The following is a 22437-nucleotide window of genomic DNA, read 5'->3' on the forward strand; positions in this document are numbered from 1 at the left end:
TTTACCAAAAAAAAGTGTGTGTGTGAAGCTTAAGTTTGAAGTGTGAGAGGGAGTGTGTGTGTGAGGGAGGCAAGAGAGAGGCCAAGGCCCAAAGCCTCAAAGGCTCAAGGCCTATGGCTAAAGGCCCACGAAAAGCCCTCCCCAAACAGCAAAAAGAAATGTGATCGTTGCCCAAACATCAACCTGGGGCATTCCCATGCAGCCGTCCCTCGCAACCGTCCCCTCCTGGATCCGTCGCCGGAACGCTGTCCCTTGTGAGGGACACCCACCTGGGGACGTCCATCCGTCCCCGTCCGTCACCGTCCCAAAGTGTTCCCGGGACGGCGTCCCCCCGTTCCAAGGGTCCGTCCCCTCTGTCCCCCTGTGACTATGCTTGAAGAGCGGTGCTCTTATGGCTATGCTTGTGTGACTATTGTTACTTATTGGATTCATGATTGAGCAACACAGAGCTAAAGCTTCATGATGTATTTTGGCTCATATGGTGGTGGTACCAGACTTATACAGTTGTGGACAACTACTTCTAAGGCAAAGGGGATGTCACGATTCTAGCTTTTCACCAGCTTTGATCAGTATTTTGGGGAAAGCCCACACAGAACGGAACCAAGGTGAGAACAGGTTTTTCCCACAGATGAAAGGCTAAAAAAAAGCTTAAGAATAAAAAGCATTGTAGCAAACTCGGTTGCCTGACGTGTCGGCGCACAAAAAATCACTAGGGTCCTCTCTAGGCCAATATACCCTCAAGAGTTGGCACAAGCTAGGGAGACAACGACCACTCTGTCCCACTCCACTACCCACTCACACAAACTCAAGAACGGAATACAACAGAGCATACACAAGACTGGAGTAGGCAAGAGTTGGAACACCACAAAACCATGTATTGCATTGGGGATCACCTCTCAGTACACCAAGGTCTCTCTTTATACAATGGGCATGGCCCCTTGGGCCATCACGAGCCAAGTGCTAAAAGTGGTCACTAACAAATGCCGTTGCAGTAGATGAGAGGCGCCGAACACAAGTAGGTGAGCACCGCTCCCAAGCAGTCAAGTGGTTAGCCAATGTGGCCCCTAAGTTTGGCGAGTGGGACAGCCAAGGATTACCTCCTTGTGTGACTACTAGTGACCCTTGTGAGGATGGCTACAGGTCCCCCACCAATTAATCCGTTCACCGTCCCAGTGAACACTAGAAGCATAGAAGCACATCTTGAGGTGAAGCTACGGATGGACCGCCATAGGTCCAAGAGAAGGTATTGAAGGAGGACCACCACAGGTCCAAGAGGAAGTGTCGAGGAAAAAGGACCAACGTGTTCACGAGAAGGACAAGTAAGAAATGAGTGGCCACCACAGGATTCATCCAAAACCAGAAGTAAAACCTAATGCATGCTAGTGTGTGACAAAATGGAACTATGCAATCATAGTTGTTTCTCGTACGCGTACGAACCTATTCGTACGTACAAGTCGTACGGTACGATACCGTACGAATTCGTACGATATCGTACGGTACGAGTTAGGTTTTTTTTCCCCCCCCCCCCAATTTTTTTTTTTCCTTGAAAAAAAATTCCAAATGCAAAAAAAAAAATAGAAACCCTGCTGTACGAAGATCCCAAATGCTCGTAATACTTCGCAACTTTCGTGTCCACTCAGTATTCCATATGGGGTTGTGGAGAGACCTAAAAAATCTGGCGAGGTAGACTGGTAGTGTACACTTGATTGGTAGGATGAGAGAATCTTGCTACATCACTTGGGGATCCCTGGTATAGGTAGGCTAGACAATTAGATTCTCAAGTTATGCACAAGGGAGAACATTTGGACATGGCCATTTTGATCTAGAGAGGAGTCCCTAAACTTATCACCCTAGATGCACTCCTCGTATTTGTGCAAGGATGGTCCCTTAGTCATAAACGCTACACTGGGAGACCTTTGGTATTGCATTACCCATCCAGGTTCTTTTTTGGAGACAATCGGGAGATCCAACCGGGAGAGACACATATCCATGTACTGGTTTCTCAAGCACTGTAGACTCCTCCCCTCCCAACCTTCCCTCACATTCAAGCTTGAAGCTCCATAGCTTGTAAGTGTAAAAAATAAAAACCGTATTTTATCGTACCGTATCCCAAAATTTCATATCGTACCGAATATTCCCGTACGGTATCGTACCGTACCGTATCGTATTTTCGTACCGTGACAACTATGTATGCAATGAACCAACCAAGAACAACATAGCAATAGCCATGTAGCAGCAGTCTGGACGTGTATATACAATGCGCTGCCATGAAAGGCAGAATAACATAACAGAAAAAAAACTCTAAAAAAACTAATAGCCAAAAAAAAAAGAGGAACGGTGTGGTCCTCCAAGGTCACAGTCGTCCACCAAAAGGACCGGGGAAGCTGTGATGGGCAGAAAACCCCCGAGTGGTAGCAGGAGCAATGCCAAGACCACCAAAAGCGAACTGGAGTGTCTGTCAAATGCCTTAAAACTGTGTTGCCTGCTCCTGAAGAGATGGTAGCTCGGGGAGGTCATGTTGTGCGGCCTCAAGGCGAGAGCGAGTAGCCTCAAGGTTGGTCTCAATGGTGGTGAAGCGTGCCCATAGGGCAGCTAACTTAGCTTCCAAGGTTGATTGCAAGCTCTCGGATGTTGTAAGAAAGTGGCACAGCTCTGTGCGCTCATCACACGACTACAAGAGGGAGGCCCGGGCCTGCTAAAGATTTTGCTAGAGAGGTGCTGCAACTTCTAAGCGGACCTGAGTGAGGGCAGCCTGTGCCTAGCGAAGTGCATTGCGCATACCTTCCCACTCGAGAGAGAGAAGAATGAAGTAGTGTGTGCAATGCTCTGAGTAAATCCGTGTGTCAAGGGAGATTCCGTCGAAAGCGCGGACGAGGCGAGGGATGCGAGCAGGGCTAGGCATGGAGAGAGTGGGTAGCCTGGTGAAGGGAAGCACATTCCAAAGCGGGTTAGGCGTGGCATCAGTGAAAGGAGAGCCACTGCGGGTGGGGGATGGGGAGGGACGAGGCGACAGACGCAAACAGGGCTAGGCATGGAGAGAGTGGGTAGCCTAGTGAAGGGAAGCACATTCCACCACGGGTCAGGCATGGCATCAGTGAAAGGAGAGCCACTACGGGTGGGGGATGGGGAGGAAGAGGAGGAGTGGGTGTCGGCGGAAGAGTGGGCCTCGGAAGGGGATGGTGAGGGTGTGATGCCATGCGAATAGGTGGAGAGGCCCAGTGAAATGTCTACAACAGCGACGGCTAGTGGTGGAATGGAACTGGCCGGAAGGGGTGGAGATGGTCGGGAATGGATGTTCTCGAGGGAAGGAAGCACCACGAGATCAAAAGCTAGTGAGGTGGGGGTGGGGGGCGTGCCTACGGAGACAGTGGTGCCGAGGATGGTGGGGATGGGGGCAAGGGAGATCCAGGATCCGAATATGGTGGTGGCAGCGACAATGGGGGTGAAGGAAGCAAAAGTGACCACTGGGCTTGAGGTGCGGGGGGTTGTGCAGCGGTGTTGGCGAGGGCGAGGAGAATCCTGACGGACCCGTGCCCTAATCCGATGGCGGTGATGACGAGGAGGAGAAGGGACACTACCGGTATGTGCTAGTGGAAGAAGGATGGCAGTGAGGAAGCAGATGGAGAACCATAAAAACTGGAGCCATTTAGATTGTGGTACTGGGTACGGAAGTGACGGCATTTGGCCCAGATGGTTTCGTAGATGAAGTGGCCAAAGGGGAAGGGTATGTCGGTGCAGAGGTAGTAGAAAGCTTTCGTGGCATGGGCGGAGATGAGAGGGCGAGGGGTTGAGGGGATGTCGCTGAAGAGGGAGTGGTAGTGGAAGAAGGTGTATAGTCGGAGGTGGCAGGTGTTGGAATTGCGGCGTGCCACGGAGGGGTGTGGGGGACCATGAGGGCAGTGATGTGCTGTGCGGATAGGCAGTCTATGAGGGAAGGTTGGCTGAAGGAGGGGAAATTGCAGATACGAGATGCACAGAGGGAGGGGTCGACGGTGGGAAGGGGCAAAGAGGCGAGGCATGCCAACCCAAGAGAGGTGAGCTGAGTGCAAGTGAAGAGAGTGGTGACGGGCAGACATGGGAAAGGGTGGGACTCGTGGAATTGGATCTGAAAGGAGAAGCAGTTTCGAGGTGTGGTGGAAATGGGTGACTTCATATAAGAGGACATGGGAGGAGGCGGGAGGGGGATGTGCCCAAGCTCTAGGGATGTATGTGGGATCGTCGTTCTCGCTGCCAGAGGTGGCGTCAGGAGCAGAGTAGGAGGAGGTGATTGGGGTGGTAGTGGGTGAAGAACATATATCCACTGGCATGTCGTTGTCAGAAGCGATGGAGATGAGGGGGGCATCTGCACTGCCGCTGTAGTAAAGTAAGCGGACTCGGGCTCAAGGTGCGGTTGGAGCGCCCTCCTAGAGGTGGAGGGTTGCCTGGATGGAGAGGTAGGAGGCGTGAAAGAAAGAAAGAAAGAAAGATATATTACGCGTCTACTGAAGACCCAATGGGCCTATGAGACCAAAGTGATACAATAATGCCCACAGCATATCTCATCATGGAATGGAAAATAAAACAGAAAGAAAACATAAACACACTCGGGTGATACAAAACTGTCCATGGAAAGTCATCATGGAATACTAAGAACATAGAAACATGAGAGCAACATCAGCTCCGAGTAGATGGTATACCACTCTCCAAAATAACAAGCATGGGGCTAATGAGAACCTGAGCACAGAGAGGGTGAGGGGGGTGTGGAGGGGATGGCAGCAGCAGTGGGTGGGTTGGAGAGGGTGGTGACTACAGGAGCGGTGGAGGTTGAGGTGTGCAGGGGTCGAAGAGAGGATGCTAAGGCACCTGCTGATGAGGCGGTGTGGTTGGAGGCCATGGCAAGGAACCAGAGAGGCGGAAAGCATGGGCGCCGAAGGGGTGTGGGGGCTGCTGGGAATTGAGGAGGCAATTGGGGTTGCTGGGCGCAAAGAGGTGTGCAGGTATGCAGGTGAAACAGCGGGGGATGACGGGGTGATGGCAAGGGCGGCGGGGAAGGTGTGCGCAAGGCGTGGAGGGGGCAGGCGTGGACAGGTGTGCGCAGGGTGGACAGGTGTGCGCAGGGTGGACAGGTGTGCGCAAGGAGGATATGGCAAAGAGAGCAGCCGACCATGTGCCGACGGGTATGCACAAGGGGGGGGTATGCGCAAGGGAACAGCCAGGTGTGTGCAAGGGTGATGTCTGCGCAAGTGGGGGGGTGCGCAAGGGGGATGGCGTGATGGGGGTGCGCAAGAAGGATGGCCGACAGGGGGTGCGCAAGGCGGGTATGGGGGGTGCACAAAGTGTGCGGACGACGGGGGTGCACAAAGCGGGGATGGGGTGGTGCGCAAGAGGGATGGCCGACGGGGGGTGCGCAAAGCGGGTATGGGGGGTGCACAAAGTGTGGCCGATAGGGGTGCACAAGGCGGGGATGGGGTGGTGCGCAAGGGGATGGCCGACTGAGGGGGAGGGGGGGGGGGTGCACAAGGCGGGTATGGGGGGTGCACAGAGTGTGTGGCCGATGGGGGTGCACGAGGCAGGGATGGGGTGGTGTGCAAGAGGGATGGCCGATGGGGGGGGTGCGCAAGGCGGGTATGGGGTCCGCACAACGGGGGCAGACACGTGTGCGCAAGATGGGGATGGGGGGTGCGCTAAGTGTGTGGCCGAGGGGGTTGGCGGGTTGGTTTTTTTCCCTTTTGTTTTTTTCTTCTCGTTTCTCTGTCTCTTAGCTTCTCTTTTTCTTTTTCTTCCTTTTTTTTTTGTTTTTTTTTTGCCTCCTCTTGTAAGGAGGGAGGGCTAGGGAAGATTGGTAGATAAGGCAGGGACCCCGGGTGGCGATACAATTTGAGACGAGAGCCGTTGACCAACGGGAGTGCCTGCCCATCCAAAGTGTGGAGCTCTTACGCGCCTTGGGGTAAGATTTGCCTGGACTCTGAACTGGCCTTACCATGCGGGAACAAGCTTTTTGGCTCACTTGAGGTACCGAGCCTGGTATACAAGAACCAAGTCACCTTCCTTGAATTGCGGACGACGCAAGTGACGGTCGTGACATGCTTAGCGACGGTTTTGTTTGGCGGCCAATGCTTGACTGGCACGGGCATAGGGTTCAAGGATAGAGAGCCGCAAGATGCTTGCTTCCTGTGAGGTATGGGGCTCGGAGGAGCATGGAGAGTCCACCTTAGGGGAGTCCCTGTTAAACTCGAAGGGGGAAACCAAAACCAAATGCTAGTTGGAACGGAGTGTGCTGTGTGGTGGCCTTGGAGGTTGTGCGGTAGGCCCAAAGCATGCCAATCAAGGCATCCGGCCATTGTAGGATGTTGGTAGCAAGCCTTACGAAGCATCCTGCACAAGACCTTGTTGGTGCTCTTAGCTTGATCGTTAGCGCGAGGATAATAGGCACATGACTTCCTCTGGAAGATCTGATACTGAGTGAGGAGGGTGGTGATCAGCTCATTGGCAAAGCGGGTCCCACGATCACTGGTGATCTCCAAGGGGGAACCAAATCGAGCGAAGACGTGCTCGTACAAAATAAGCACACCACTCTGTGCTCACAGAGGCGGCTACCCAACAACGTAACACACAAAAACTCTCTCCATCTCTCAGACACCAGCCGCAGCAGCCCTACTGCCATCGCCGTCACTCCCTTTGCTGGAGAGCAATACCTTTGCTGCCCACCGTCTCAACACAACCAGGGTCACCCCTTAACGACCACTACTGTAGCGATCATGTATATATGCTGCGATGGCCACGACCATCCTTTCCCGCAGAGCCGCCCACACGTTCTCGATCAGCTACATCAAAAATACCAAACATGGCTATTGCCCATGCGCTGCCAACCATTGTCACATGTTTACTAAATATGGCCAACACCTACACACTATAGGCGCCAAAGAATAACATCCAAAATCAGCCCACGATCGACCAGCCATCATCACATTTGGGGTTCCCATATATTTTCACGTGGAGGTATCATCCATGACTCCATACATGCTTTGTCCAATCATTATCCCAATATGGAGGCATTACCAAGAGCTCTTAAAAGAGCATGAAATCACCCTGGTCCAACATACATGCGTCAAAGCCCAAAGGCTGCCAACATCAAAGGCCTTCCGCAAGCTTTCCACACATTGGAGACCAACCTTCCTCAAGGCCATACGCACAGCTACAATGAAAAGAAACTTCGAACCTCAAGCACCTGCTCCCAAAAAAAACCATGCATGTACAAAACCATCCACTCTGTACACCTGCCAGGGCATTCAAGGCAAAGCTTTTTTACATGCCATGCATCCCATATGTACACAAGCCCAAAACACTTTTGCAAAATTTTGCCTAACATACTTTGCCCAACCCCTAGCCTGCTGAATCATTTATGATCAGCAGCAAAAAGCATACGACCACGTTTCCCTCTGTCAATCCTTTGAGCATCATACAATGTAACCAAAACATCTCTATTCCATGTGTTCAAGGAAACATTGTCATCTTCCCAAAACGTAGTTTGCCATCCCACATCCCACAACATAACATAAGAACTTTTGGAAACAAAGCTCTTGACATACATAGCATCCTGCCTCATTTCAATTCCATAATCACTAATGTAGTCAACGCTATTATTAGAAAACCAGTGAAGCAACTCCTACTGAGGGTAATAACTGATGAAAGCTTCATCAAGAAAGACCTGCTGTGCACATCTCAAAGAACAAGACTCTATAACCTGTTGCCCCATAGCACTCTCTTGTCCATCAACATAAGAAACATCACCATCAAAGCCATCCACTATACAGGCAAAACAAACTCCCCTTCAAAAGGCACCATTGCCAAAGTATCCACCTCAGTTCTTGTATGCTCACCTTTATCAAGGCCAATAAGAAATTCATCTATCACAGCATCTATAATCTCATCCATAGCATCAACATCATTCATAGTCTTCTGGTGTTGCTCCTCCCTCATAGCATCAATTCTGCTCGTGGCTTTCTTAACATTAATGCATATCTGATCATCCAACTCCAACTCGGGTTCATCGTCCTGCAGACTTTCTATATCCCCCTCATCCCACAAAGGTACATCATCCAAAGACTCAAAAGCATACTCTTCCACATCACATGCATATATCTGCTCATGATTCACTTGTACCTCAACCATAGCATCCAAAGGAAGTACATCAGGATCTTGAAGAAAATCTACCTCAAAAAACATACACTCTTCAAGGGCATCCTCTGTCATAAAATCAATTGCTACTTCCTCACATTCTTCCTGTACGGGCTCTTCTTGTTGAGCAACCTTATCACCAAGCACTTCCTCATCAATAACCAGGGCAGCCATCTCTGCATCCTCCTCACTGGATGAAGTGTCTTCTGTTCCCTCACTAGTAGTGGTGCTACTAGTCGTGTCATCAACACTTGAATCTGCTTCATCCTCCCCTTCATCATCAACAGGCTTCTGATTATCCATATTAAACTGCTTTTTGTCCCCTCGCCTGTCATAGCAGCATTTCTGCCTTCCCTTTCCTGTGGCGTTCATTTCCCCAAAGGCATTACATCAGCTTCCGTCTCCTTCGTCTTCTCAAGGGTGACCACATTCATCACCTTAGTTTTACCCTTCTCCTCATTTGTCAACCCACTGGTCCCTACTTCACCTTTAATTTCAATTCCATAATCATTTGCCCTATTGGGAATCTAAGAGGGTAAGGGATACATATCACCTCCCATTCACGGCGGCTTTTCACAGTCAGGACTTATATGCCCCGATTCACCACAATTCCAACATGTAGGAATAAATTGTCTACCCCTACCAAAGCCACGGCCACTTCCATAGCCTATCTGACCTTCAACCCCTTCCTGATTATAACCTCTGCCTCGGCCACGTCCACCACCACCTGTGTTCCCTATCATTTTCAAACTCAGATTCTTCATACAATTCACTATTTGCCTCATGTCCTGTTGAAGCCCTTCATCAGAAGCTATAACAGTTGTGGGTGCCACCTTTGTCCCTTGTGATGTGGCATTATTCATTTGAGCTTCTGTCGGTTGCACTCTTTCCAGCACAGTTGTCATCGGTACCGCTTCTACCCTTCTAATTTCAGGCCTCACTACCACTAGAACCATCCCCAACTGGTTCATCCGTTGCAACTTCCAATCCTTTGATTTGGCAATCTCCACAGCATCCTCATAAGATTTGGGATTCTTTAGTTCAACCTTCCAGCAAATGCCCTCCTTCAATCCCGCAACAAAACGATCCTTCTTCATCATGTCCGGAGACACTTGATCCTCCCCTAAAGCCCTGCATAAAGTCTCCCACAGCAAGGAGAATTTCTTTACATAATCATCAATTGGCTCCAATTCGCCCTGTGTCAGCCCCTGCACTTCATGCAGGACTCTGTCTGCATCCTCAACCTTCTTGAACCTGTTCAAAAGTGCAGTCTTCAATCCATCCTCAGTCATTGGAATGCGTGGCTCAGCATCCCTTAACGACTCTTCAAAAGTTCTGAACCATGTCCTCGCATCTCCCTTCAAACATATACTCAGCAACCGCAATACCTGTGCCGGCTCGTTGATGTGGTTGCTTATGCACGCAACCTCCATCCTTTCAAGAAAATCTGCTACATCTTCATTAGGACCACCAAAAAACTCTGGATACGACATCAATTTAATCCCCAAGCTTCACCTCAAATCCCAAGAAAAAAACAAGAAAAACACCTTCCCTGAAACCTTCAACCCCTGGGTCATATACCCTTGTAGGCGAAGAAAAACACTTGGCTCTCCTCAGTGGGGGCACCAAAAAGCTGTGGAGTGGAAAAAAGACAAGGAAACAGGCCTCTATAGCTTCCCACTCCCCCAACCTTGGAATCACTAGCACAAAACAGGGGCACCATAGACAAAGTAATCACCTAACAAACACATATGCTCTCACTGTGTGCATGACGAGGTAATCGAAGGCTGGCACAAAGTGCGCTGTCAGAGTGTAAACCCGTGGAATACACCACCAAACACGTCAATCACGCCTTCTCCTTCAAATCAACACACACAAGATACCAACACACAACCATAGCCAGATACATCACCAGTATCATTCATCTTTGAATTCCCAGTCACCACTTCCATACAGCTTCAATCAACACACACGAGATATATACTCACACAACCATTCCTCATTCATCTTGGCAACATATAGGCTGAGAGCAGCAACCCAACAAAACAACACAACTGCTGCGCTACTACGAGCTGCACCCCAACATGACGACTGATCCCTCTCTCACCTCCTCTCAAAACATCATCACCTCAGCCCTCCAACAGCCCTCAGACACCAGCGACAACAAACCAACAAAACACACACATCCCTCGCCTCAGATACCAGGAGGCAGTAACCCAACGAAACAACCCAAACATGAGCTCTGCCGGCTCTGCGGTAGCTATACAAATAAGCACACCACTCTGCACTCAGAGAGGCGGCTACCCAACAACGTAACACACAAAAACTCTCTGCATCTCTCAGACACCAGCCGCAGCAGCCCTACTGCCATCGCCGTCACTACCTTTGCTGGAGAGCAATACCTTTGCTGCCCACCGTCTCAACACAACCACGGTCACCCCTTAACGACCACTACTGTAGCGATCATGTATATATGCTGCGATGGCCACGACCATCCTTTTGTGCAAAGCCGCCCACACGTTCTCGATCAGCTACATCTTGGTCTGTTCCACAGGACATTACTGTGCCCAGATCTTTCTTAGGACTATCTGGTTTTTATAGAAAGTTTATTATTTTCTATTCTGGAATAGTAGTGTCATTGACTGACTTGTTGCAAGTTACCGTTGTTTATGTCTGGACCGACATTCAACAACAAAGTTTCGATAAATTCTGCACTTGTGTTGAAGATCGTGGATCTGTCATTACCTTTTGTCATTGAGATAGATGCTAGTAGTAATGCCATAGGAGCTGTGTTGAGCCAAGAAGGCCGACTAGTGGCTTTTGAAAGTAAGAAACTCAGTAGGTTGCAACTCAAGTGGCCCACACATGAGCTTGAATCGTATGCAGTTATACATGCAAACTCAAGGTGTGGAGCCATTACTTGTATGGAGCTTAGTTTAAGGTATACACAGATCATGATACACGGAAGTATTTTTGTAACTAGCTGGATAGGAAAGTCTTATGTTTGTTGGCATACTGCACATTTTCCCTTAGCACGCCAAATACTGTAAACAAGTGTGGTTCGTGCTCCAGTAAAGATTTACTATAAACCAAAATGTCATCAATAAAATCCACCACAAATTTAACCATGGCACATTAGTAACCCCAAATGGCATTACAAGGTACTCATAATAACCAAAACGAGTAAAAAAAGCAGTTTTAGATACATCTTCGTCTTTAATACAAATCTCATGATATCCACTTTTTAAATCTCTCTTACTGAAGATCTTAGCTCCACCTAGAGCGTCTATCAAATCATCGATCCTTGGCATTGGATATCAATGTTTTACAGTAAGTTTATTCAAGGCTCTGTAATCGATACACATTCAATAAGAAACATCTTTCTTCTTAACTAGCAAAACCGGACAAGCGAACGGTGAGAAAATAGGGCGAATGAAACAATCACGCCTTTGATGCCTGCCCGAACAAGCATAGCATAAGCCTTCATTATTTACTTTCTCAAACTGCTCGAGAGTGAGAGAAGCTCTACGGTCATTTTTCATTGACATCTTTCTCTTAACTCTTGCAAAAGTTTTTATAGACCAATATACACAATACACTAGACATGGATGCCTTTCCCTTTTGCCCACTAGTGTACCTCGAAGTTTCATTAGTAGGTCGCATAAAATGTGACTTGGAACCTTGACCCACTACCTAACTTTGACCTTTTCGACCATCTTCATAAACTAAAGCCATTTCTATAGCTCGGGATAAGGTTTGACACTTCTCACGGCGTACTAATGGTCGAAGTTTATCATTCACCCCCACGTGAATTTATGAACCTGTAAGAAATCTGATAAAATTTGGGGAATTTTCATAAGCACCTCTCGATACTTGTCTGCATACTCCAATGCTCTACTCTGCTCATCTGGTGACACGAAATTCTAAATAAACATATCCTTTAATTCCTCCCAAGTATTCAGGATTGCCTTGTCCTTTTGAATTTTCCTCCACCAACAATGAGCCACATCCTGTAAATTATGTGTAGCATGTTGGATTCTCATGTGCTCATCTGTGATATCACATCATAGTCACAGGGGACGGAAGGGACGGCTGCTTGGAACGTGGGGACGCCGAATCGAGACGGAACAGCGAACGGGGACGGACGGACGTCCCCCACGACGCATCACTCACAGGGGACGGGGTCGCCGCAGGGACGGGGACGTCGGTGGGGGACGGCTCTGTGAGGGGACGGTAGAGAGCCGTTGCTGGCTGTTTTTTGCCGTTGCGCTCGCTGTTTTTGGCCGTTGCGCTTGCCGTTTCTAGCCGTTTATGGCTGTTGGCTTGGCCTTGGGCCTTGGCCCTTGAGCCTTGAGCCTTTGAGGCTTGGCCCTCTCTCTCTCTCTTGCCCTTGATGCTTTCCTCTCTCTCTCTCTTGCCTATCTATATAAGAACAAGCCTCTACAAGGCTACAAGCACACACAACTCTCAAGGCTCAAGCTTTCAAGCTTCTTCTAGCTTCCAACTTCCAAGTTCCAAGCCTCTAGGCTCTCACACAAGGCCCGCGGGCTGCCGCCCTACTATCTAGATTCTAGAATCTAGACTCTCTCTCTCTCTCTCTCTCTCTCTCTCTCTCTCACCTCTCCCTCAAGCCTCTTGAGTCTTCCAACTTCCAAGCCTCTAGGCTCTAGGCCTCTCTCTCTTTCTCTATTAGACCCAGCTACATGGATACTCATCTTTCTCATGGGGTACGGTGTGCTATTGGTCAGATGCGCACATCCTCACGCCAGCTAGAGATTGAGACTGGCAGATTTAGAGGAGTACCAGCTGAGGCCAGGATTTGTCAGCTATGCCAGATGGAGCCAGAGACAAGTTACATTACATATGTCACTGTCCAGTATATTATGAGATACGAGGCCGTTTTCACTGCCTGTTTGGATAGGGTTTCGGACCACTTTCTAGAGTCATGAGATACCAGGATCAGAGATGCCTCGGATTATACTTGCTGGAGCTTCGTAGACATAGAGAGGGTCTCTTGAGAGGGAGGGGATCAGAGAGGGAGAGACACCTACAAAGGCAGATTACAGACTTCTTTCGACCAGAGATTGAGCAGTCAGGCCAGCAGGCATTGCAGCTAGCCCCAGAGTATAGCCGCACCAGAGGTACACTGATTGATCGGGCTATAGAGCTGGGGCGGTCCAGGCGCCCCAAGATGAGAGGCCCATCGGAGACTACAACAGAGGATTAGGACCATACTGGCACGGCATGGGAGACGTCTAGTCAGAGTACTCACCATGGAGGACATTGAGGATATCTGCCATCGACCGATGAGAGACATCTTTGGATAGTGATGTGTATGATGCTTACCTTTGTTGCTGGAGTTTTCCTCCCAGATGTTATCCATTAGAAGCTCCTAGTACCGTACTTTTTCTCATAGTTGTTTCAGTTTCAGTTAGTTGTTTAGTTGTTTTTAGCTTTTCTTACACAGACATTGTATCAGATCCACCAATTGTTGTAACCTTTTTGATCGCATAGGTCATTTTGGCCTTCTGAAGACGTTATTATATCATTTCATTTCATTTCTCTCTCTCTCTCTCTCTCTCTCTCTCTCTCTCTCTCTCTCTCATTCCTCAAGGCTCAACAGTCAAGCCATCTTCAACCATGGCATCCTCCTCACGTGCCGGGGCTTCTCATAGAAGGACAACTGGATGGACATGGTGGGAGGAGGTTAACTACACCCCATCCGCTCATGGAGGCGGATCTCGGCCATGGGTATGCAAGCTTTGCCCGTACCGGCGAACGGGTGGCGCCGACAAAGTGCGAGCCCACCTCTTGCATGAGAGTGGGCATGAGGTGAGGTTTTGCACAAATGTCACGCCCGAGAAGAGACGGGAACTTCTTGACAAGCTTAGCGTACGAAGCGGTCGAAGCGACAAGAAGAACACCACGAGTGGCCGTGGATCCCGCGATGATGGGGAGAGGAACTCAAGCCTCTACAATGGAGTCATGTGGTGGATCGGGATCATGCACACCATCACCTTCACCATCAAGTCGGAATGTTACTCCATCCACGACGCCGGCATCCTCCATCTCCACGGCCTCTCAATCATTACGTGGCCCACGGCGACAATCTACCATTGGGGAGAATTGGAACCCCAAGTTGAAGGAGAAGGTGGATATGGCGGTGGCCCGCTTCTTCCACGACCACATTGCCTTTCAAGCGGCTAGGTAAGTGCAATCAATCATTGCCAATTCATCATTCATGTTTTCATCATCCTAGTCCCCTTCTCATTAGTAAATTACTTTCTTGAATAGGTCGGAATACTTCAAGGTCATGGTTAAGAAGATTGGGGAGTATGGCTCAACCTATACGCCCCCCTCATCCGAGAGCTTGCGCACTACATTGCTCGAGAAGGAGAAGCGCATTGTAGAGCAAGCGGCCGACAACACAAAGCGGCAATGGGAGAGGAACGGAGTCTCCCTCATTGTGGATGGATGGAGTGACACCTGCAAGAGGAGTATCCACGGCATGGTTGCATATTCCCGCAGAGAGATCTACTTCATCTCATCTCATGATGCATCCGGCACTGGGAAGAGCGCGGATGTGCTTGCGGCGGAGTGGGCTACCACCATGGAGATCATTGGCCCCGAGCATGTAGTGGGCTTTGTTGCGGATGGGGAGCCTTCCAATAGGGCGGCGGGAGCTATTCTCCAAGGTATGTATGGACATGTCACGGTGTCCTTTTGTATGGCTCATTGCCTAAACAACCTCCTCAAGGACATCGGGGCATTACCATGGATCAGCCCGCTCATTGAGGAGGCCAACACCATGGTCTCCTTTGTCCTCAACCACCAAAGACTTCGGCATGAGTTCAACAAGAGGTCCTGTCTCTCTCTCCTCAAATATTCCGACACCCGGATTGCCTACAACTTTCTCATGTTGGGCCGGTTGAAGGATTGTAGCGGTGCTTTGAGGGGGCTTTTCCTTAGTGACGAGTTTGTCGCCATGCAAGAGTCCCATACAAACACTGGCCAAGAGTGTAGGCTACGGGCAGTTGACGCCTCTTAGTGGGAGCGTGTGAAGACCACAGATGCTATGGTGAGGCCCATAGTCCACCTATTGAGGATTGTAGATGCTATGCAACCATGCATAGGCAAGGTCTACGAGGCCATGGATCGCATGATAGAGAAGTTGAAAGACTTCGTGCCTGACGAAGACAGATATACGAGGAGATCCATGCCTTGTGTCTAGGAAGGTGGAATTCCTACTATCCATTCCATGCAGCAGCTTATGTGGTGGACCCAGAATTCCAAGGCAACAAGCAGGAGAGCGACCGGGAGATGAGCGCTGGATGGAGGATCATCTTGGATCGTCTTGTGCCTGATGCATCGGTTAGGCACAAGATCAGGGACCAGCTTTCGATGTACAAGTCATTTCATGGCTCCTATGGCTGTCATGATGCACAGGTTGACCGCTCCAAAGTTGGTGCTGCTCTATGGTGGGAGGACTTTGGTTCAGATGGACTGGAGCTGCAGCAGCTTGCCATCCGCATACTTAGCCAGGCCGTCAGCTCCTCTTGCTTGGAGCAACTTTGGAGTACCTACAGCCACATTGCTTCTAGGAAGAGGAACCGACTCGGGGTAGAGCGTGCCAATGACCTTGTCTTCGTCAGCGCGAACTTGCGAATGCTTTGCAAGAGCATGACCAAGAAGGCAGATTCCTTCACCGAGTGGGAGATGAGTCAACAAGAAGAGCAACCAGAGGATGAGGTGCAGGAGCAGCATGCCAGTGAAGATGAGACTGAGGATGAGCTTGATGCTTCTTTGGCACAAGCTACCCATGACCATGAGGCGAGCACTTCACGTGGATGATCATTCATGGATCATGATTCATGGGCCTTACTACTTAGCTCTAGCCTCTAGCCTCTAGTCTTCAGCACTTTTTTGTCATTGACTCATTTGAGTCCGTCCATGTATTCTGCCTCCTTAAGGCTTAGTCCTGACTCCTGACTCTTGAGTCATGACTCATTTTGTATCTACTTAATTATTAATATGACTCAAAAGCTTACCATTTTAGTGTAAATTTGTGCTCATTTTGATGTACTTCCAAAGTAGAATAAGTGGAGAGTAGAAAAATTTTAAAAAAAAGTATTTTTTGAGTGCCGTTTCCTCCCCCGTCCCCGTTCCCTACTTATGGCCGTCCCCCGTCCCGTCCCCGTCACCGTCCCCCGTCCCTTGTGACTATGTATCACATAAAGTAAAGCATTATTCCCACTTACAAAGCCACTGATCTGCATCAGCTGTGTGAGAAGGTAAAGTGCCGGTGTACTTCGGTGGTTTCAAATCCTTAAGTGCAAGTTTTAGCTTTAATCCCGTCTCCAGAGTACCCTCACGATTGCCCAAGGGATGGATATTTGAAGTCGGCGTCTAAGGTACTATAGGTGTTATCATAGTGTGGATATCATTCATAAATAGATTCATTTGCTCCCACAAATCATGCATTTGTTGGCAAAGAGGGACAGATTCGGGTGATTGTAGAGCAAAGTGATCGGAATCCATTTTTAACCATAAATATGCAAGAAGCAAGAAACCAGAGAAAATAAAAGAGTAGGGATAACTCAGCCCCCTGGTCGTATGAATGTCGAAGCCGATGAAGTTTGAAGCCGTGTAGAGCTTCTGTGTCGTAGATCTAGCCAAGTGCTGCGAGCAACGGACAACCGGAAGGAGATATTGTTGCCAAGAAACACCACGTATGAACCTCCTCCAATGAAGGCCTTAGGCTTTCTTTCTTTTTTTTTTGTAATAAGCCTTTTTGTTGTAAGGAAATCATGGGTTCTCTTTTTTTTCTTTTCGTCGACACTGCGCTGTTGACGACGGCGAAGGCATCGAAGGCGTGGGCGATTACCTGCTGTGTTGTAGGGTCACAAGAGAGGCAAAGCGGCAGCCTGCTGGCTGCTATGTAAGGAACACCACAAGACGAGACTTGTGGCTTAGCTTAGCCACACCTTGGCACTGTCACAACAGTCGACAACTTGTGCGATGTGCGCTGCAGCAAGGTCAAGATGGAGAGCGAGCAAGCGGCTTGGCAAGCACCTAACAAAAATGCTTAGGGCTTAACCACCACGGCTGAGAGGCGACGGCCCACAGCAAAATGTCGACGACAGGGCAATAGCTCGATGGATGTCAAGCAGTCGACGACGGACGAACTGTAGTTGATCTCCACACTTCTCCAAGCTCAATAATGCAGCAAAGCCTCCTCCATAGCCAAGAACCAAAGGCTAGGCTCTAATATCAAATGCCAGGCCTCCATGCAAGGCAACCAAGATGTGTGTGTCTAGCCTCATGCAAAAAACGTGAGAGAGAAGAAGACGAACCCAAGAATAGCAAAAAGAAACCTAGCTTTGCATACCATGTTTAACCACCCAACCATTATATATACCAGTGACCCCAGGCGTCCAATGTGTACCTTCCCGGCCACATAGCACTCACACGCCCCTGGTGTCCCCCCCCCCCCCCCCCCCCCCCCCCCCCCCCCCGTTGGTGCCCCAGTCCCCCATGCTACACATCACACTATCTTTGGCCTACAACCATCACCCATGAACGATACCCATTCACACTTATTATTATAAGCGATGATGTGCATTAGTATGCCGCCATTGGTTTTCCCATGCCGTCCATGTGTCCCACACATTACCAGCGTGTAAATCCCATGTAACGGTGTGTATGCATCCCACATGTTGCCACGTGTAAGTGTTGTAACACTTTCCATCCTTTATGTACATCCAATGCAATCACTGAATGGACAGTAGTCATCCTCGAAGTAGGAGCAAAAGTCTCCTCATAATCTATTCCCTTTTTGTGAGAATGGCCTTTAGCCATTCATATGGTCTTATGCCTGTCAATGGTAGCATCAAACTTTCTTTTGACTTTATACACCCACTTTATTCCAATGACATTCTTGCCCTCTGGCAAGCCCACAAGATCCCATGTATTATTCTTCATGATAGAAGAAATCTCATCCTACATGGCTTGAACCCAGTGCTCATTCTCATGTGCTTCTTCATAAGAAGAAGGCCCTTCCGAATCAAAGAGACCCCGCATGGCAAATGCAAACTCCCAATGATGTACATTTAATGCATGGCTAGAACTAGCCCTTGTTCTTCCTATCAGTGGAGATGATTTTTTGCTATCTTGCAAGGTTTTCAAGAACCATCTAGGCACAAATTTGGCTCCTTGTATGGCTGTTTGCTCGTCCCTGACAACATCGTCAACCTCTTCCATAGAAGGGGGCTGATTCGCTAGCTATTCCATCTCAGCTACACAAGTTTGCTATGGTGTAAAGCATAGTGTACTGATGTTTGATACCCTTCTCAAGCAAATAATCCTTGAATGCATTAGACATGTATTCTCCCCCTCTATCTAAGCAGATGTCTGTATTATACATCCAGACATATTTTCAGCCATTGCCACAGTGTTGAAAGCATGTAAACACGTCTACTTTTTCTTTCAAAGGATATACCCAAGCAAACCTTGAATACTCATCGATAAATGTGGCAAAGCAATGATGCCCCCCATGGATGGTGTCCGTATCGGACCACACTATGTATGAGCTGTAATTTATTTTTAGCTCTAACAGCTCCATCCTTGGGAAATGGTTTGCAGTGCATCTTTCCCAAAATACACCCCTCACATGCATGTCTTGTTGGAGACCCAAGAGGCGGCATATTGTTGACCATATGATGCTTCTGCAAAAGCATCACTAGTTGCAAGGTAAGTGGGCGTGTGTCATCACCACACACCATGCCCCAAAGTCCTTTGGCTACTAGCAGATTCCGAATCATGAAACTCCACAAGTAGTAGTTTGATCCATCTAGCTTATCCTCCTAGGACAGCACACCAAATACATCTCTAGCATTTTGAGCCATGATGTCAGAATCCACACTTTAATACCTGCAGGGAAATCAAAAAGCACGTACATGCACTGCCACGCAACTCAATGTTCCTATGCAAACTTTTTGCCTATAAAAATGAGAACCTCAAGTAAGTTGGACTAAATTTTTATACACCCCAAAAGTTGTATACAGATTTGGCTTTAAGTTTCACTAAATTGCATGGATTTGAGAAAAGCCCCAAGAGTTTTCACTCTATACTATAGTACTTGCAAGCTTAAAGCCTCATGAAATTACTGGATTCAAAAGTGCAGACCTGTAGACCCTCGACAAATAGAAGCTCCTTGGCGACAGTGTGCTAGTCGGGTAGGAACTGATAGTGACAGCAACGGTAGATGGTTGGGTAGTACCAACACGCGACAATCAAGTCAGCAACAATGGCATGCTGGTTGGGAGACAACGGCGAAGGCAGCTGGTCGGGCAAGTATAGCAAGCAACGACAAAGGTGACAGCTTTTGGTCGGGTAGGTACAGCAAGCGACGGTGATCTGGTCGGCAACCCCTTTGCAGTGCACAACACACTGACGGCAACGGAACAAAGAAGCCGATGGCGACCTAAGACCAACGGCGATGGAGAGCTGGCCCCAAGATGGAACGGCAACAAAGTGGCAACCGGCACTGCATACCACAACACCGCGATGGAATGAAGGAGCCGTCGGCAACATGAGACGAACGACGACAGAGAGGACCAAACAGCAACGTCAACAGAGAAGCAAATGTGGCCTTTGCCATGTAAGCCCCTGAGTGGGCTGAGCGTCGCTCGCTGTGGTTGTAGCACTGCCCACTGGCTTGGCGGCCGTGCACTAGTGCCGCCCGGTAAGGTGGCAGAAATGGGTGGCAGCGGATCACTCCACACCAAAGCCGCTCCATCCCTCATCCGTCCCTCTCTGAGATCTGTGATATATGCTGGGCCCCCAAATTGGAGCTTTGTCCAAGAGGGTCGGTGTGACAAGTGTATCAAATAGCCACGATTTGGTGTGCGGCTCCTGAAACTGTATGTGTCACACTGCCTCTCAAGTGCCCCCAAGACTGCATGCCCTCGAGCTAATCTAGTTGCTGCTGCCTCCTTCAGGGAGAAACGCGGTCTTGTGAAAGTAAGTCCCAAATATACATACGACCTAACTTACTCAACCGGCTCCCCTCGAAAAGTGAACTGAGGCTCTGATCTCGTCACCCATGCTTGTGTGGTGTTAAACACCATAACCTTGATTTTCCCAAGGTTCACTGTCAGATCTCTATCCGCACAGAATGTCTGTAATGCATCCAGATGTCTTTGTAATCCCTCCATAGAGTCTCAGATTAGAACAATATCATCAGCATATAACAAGATGGGTATCAACACCCCTGCCAAGCATGCCCCTGGGCCTCCCAATCTGTCTACATAATCGGAGACCACATCAATGTATAGTCCAAAGAGGGTGGGTGATAGCGGGCATCCTTGCTTCACCCCTATCATGCTGGTCACCATATCGGATAGTCCGCCTGGAGCTCGAACTCTGCCTGTCACAAACTCATACAAAGCATATATCGCCCACTACATGTCTTCAGGTACCTCAATGTCATGCAATCTGTGCATAAGCCTGGCACACGTGGTACAGTATCGAAGGCTTTGCGGAAGTCCACCAAGCAGCAATATATCCTTCTCTTCTATGCCCTGCCCTCTTCAATAAGTGCCCTATGTGTCAGTATGTGAGAGAGAGAGAGAGTGTTAAGTTTCAGTTCAAAGCCACACACAAAGATGGAGAGAGTCAGTACACAAAAGTTGAGACTGAGAATCGGTGGAGGTGATGGGAGTCAACCATTCACATATATCCATCCATCATAATAATATGAAAGTACAAAGCAATAGATAGAGTGTCCTTCACACTGGATATCCAAGGGGAAAAACCACATGGGAAAAAGTTCCCTTGATTAGGTGTTGTTCACACGTAACACTACCATAAGTGTGCATTTGTCTTCAATCTTCGCCTTCCACCTACTAGCTGTCTAGGCCTTGGACACTTGGCACATGCAGAAATACGAGATGATTAATAGATTGGACTGAAGGGCTGAATAAATACTTCTCCATATGCTCCAGTCCGTTTCTAGACCTATTTTCGGTCAGGTCCTTGGACAAATAAATGCCGAATCTCACATAAATGCTAGTTGGCCTGTATGTTAATGCCCACGACTAGCTGGACAAGCCTCTATGCTGGCCAACTACTAGTATGCATGACCCTACGGCTGGCTAACTCGGCATTAAGCCCTCGGCTGGCCGTTGCTGTCTCTTGGACAAGCATAGACATGCCATGACCAGCTGGACGAGTGTCTATGCTGGCCGCCTACCAGTATGCATGGCCCTACCGCTGGGCCGACTCGGGATTAAGCCCTCGGCTGGCCCTTAGTGGCTCTTGGACAAGCTTAGATATGCCACGAACCTGTTAGAGTGAATGGACTCCCCATGGGCAGCTCCACTTAGGAAAATGGAATGAAGCTTTGCAGGCAAATGGGGGTGGAGGGCACACCCTTTATCCATACATGGCAAGGGGGAAAGGATCTTATAAAAAAGAGGCCCCTTTAGTTCAGGGATGCTGAAATGTGCATGGATTCATGAAGAGGAGGGGGACACTCAAAGGGATTAAGATTTGTGATAGATGATCTCACACCCCTACAGGTGGAACAAAGGAAGATTGCGATGATTCAGGTCTCATCTGCCTAGGTAATTACAGTCATTAGACAGGATAGGGAGGCCAGGTTTTTTTGGATTCACCTAGCCTTTACAGGAACACCGACCATGTCCAATGCAGTATGTTATTTCCCTCCGGAGACATTCGCTTTGGCAGACCATCTATTTCAGGATGGTCGATCACCACATGCTCCCATTCTTTCAGACATTGTGGAGTTCGCCTTATAAGGAGACGTCCTCCTTGTGGATGATTTCAACGCCTTGACAGCCAATGCACAGGTGCAGATGTCTGACTTTCACGCGGAGCCACTGGTCCTATCTGAGGCTTGGGATTCAGCGGCTCTCGGATGCCGTTGTTCCCATGACTATAGCGGATTCCTTCTAGAGATAGGTGCTATGCATACGCTGATGGTATACAACGGGCTATCACAATGGTCATCATCTGGTAGACTCGCCTGTTTTCACATGGTTATGATTCAAGTGCGGTTGAATACTTGATGAGGTGTCTTGCCTTTATGTGACATGTCAAAAACTTTACCATTCCTCCTCTGCCATTGGAGCTGATCACACTAACCTAGCTTTCACCACCCCAACCCCGCCCAAACTTCACCCACATCTACTTCCACTTGACTTCTTATTGACGCTCATCCACAGATTGACATCTTGCAGTCGTCATGCCTAGAGTTAT

General features: G+C 48.9%; 1 protein-coding gene across 5 annotated transcripts in view; it reads right to left on the reverse strand.

Annotated features, from left to right (window-relative positions):
* The window catches only part of BGAL17 (beta-galactosidase 17), a 189727-nt gene that overhangs the window by 64691 nt on the left and 102599 nt on the right, over window positions 1–22437 (reverse strand). The window lies entirely within an intron of this gene.

This window comes from Cibotium barometz, chromosome 16 (genome assembly GCF_041138505.1).
Source record: "Cibotium barometz isolate CiBa-2024 chromosome 16, ASM4113850v1, whole genome shotgun sequence".
In the NCBI taxonomy this organism is placed as follows: domain Eukaryota; kingdom Viridiplantae; phylum Streptophyta; class Polypodiopsida; order Cyatheales; family Cibotiaceae; genus Cibotium; species Cibotium barometz.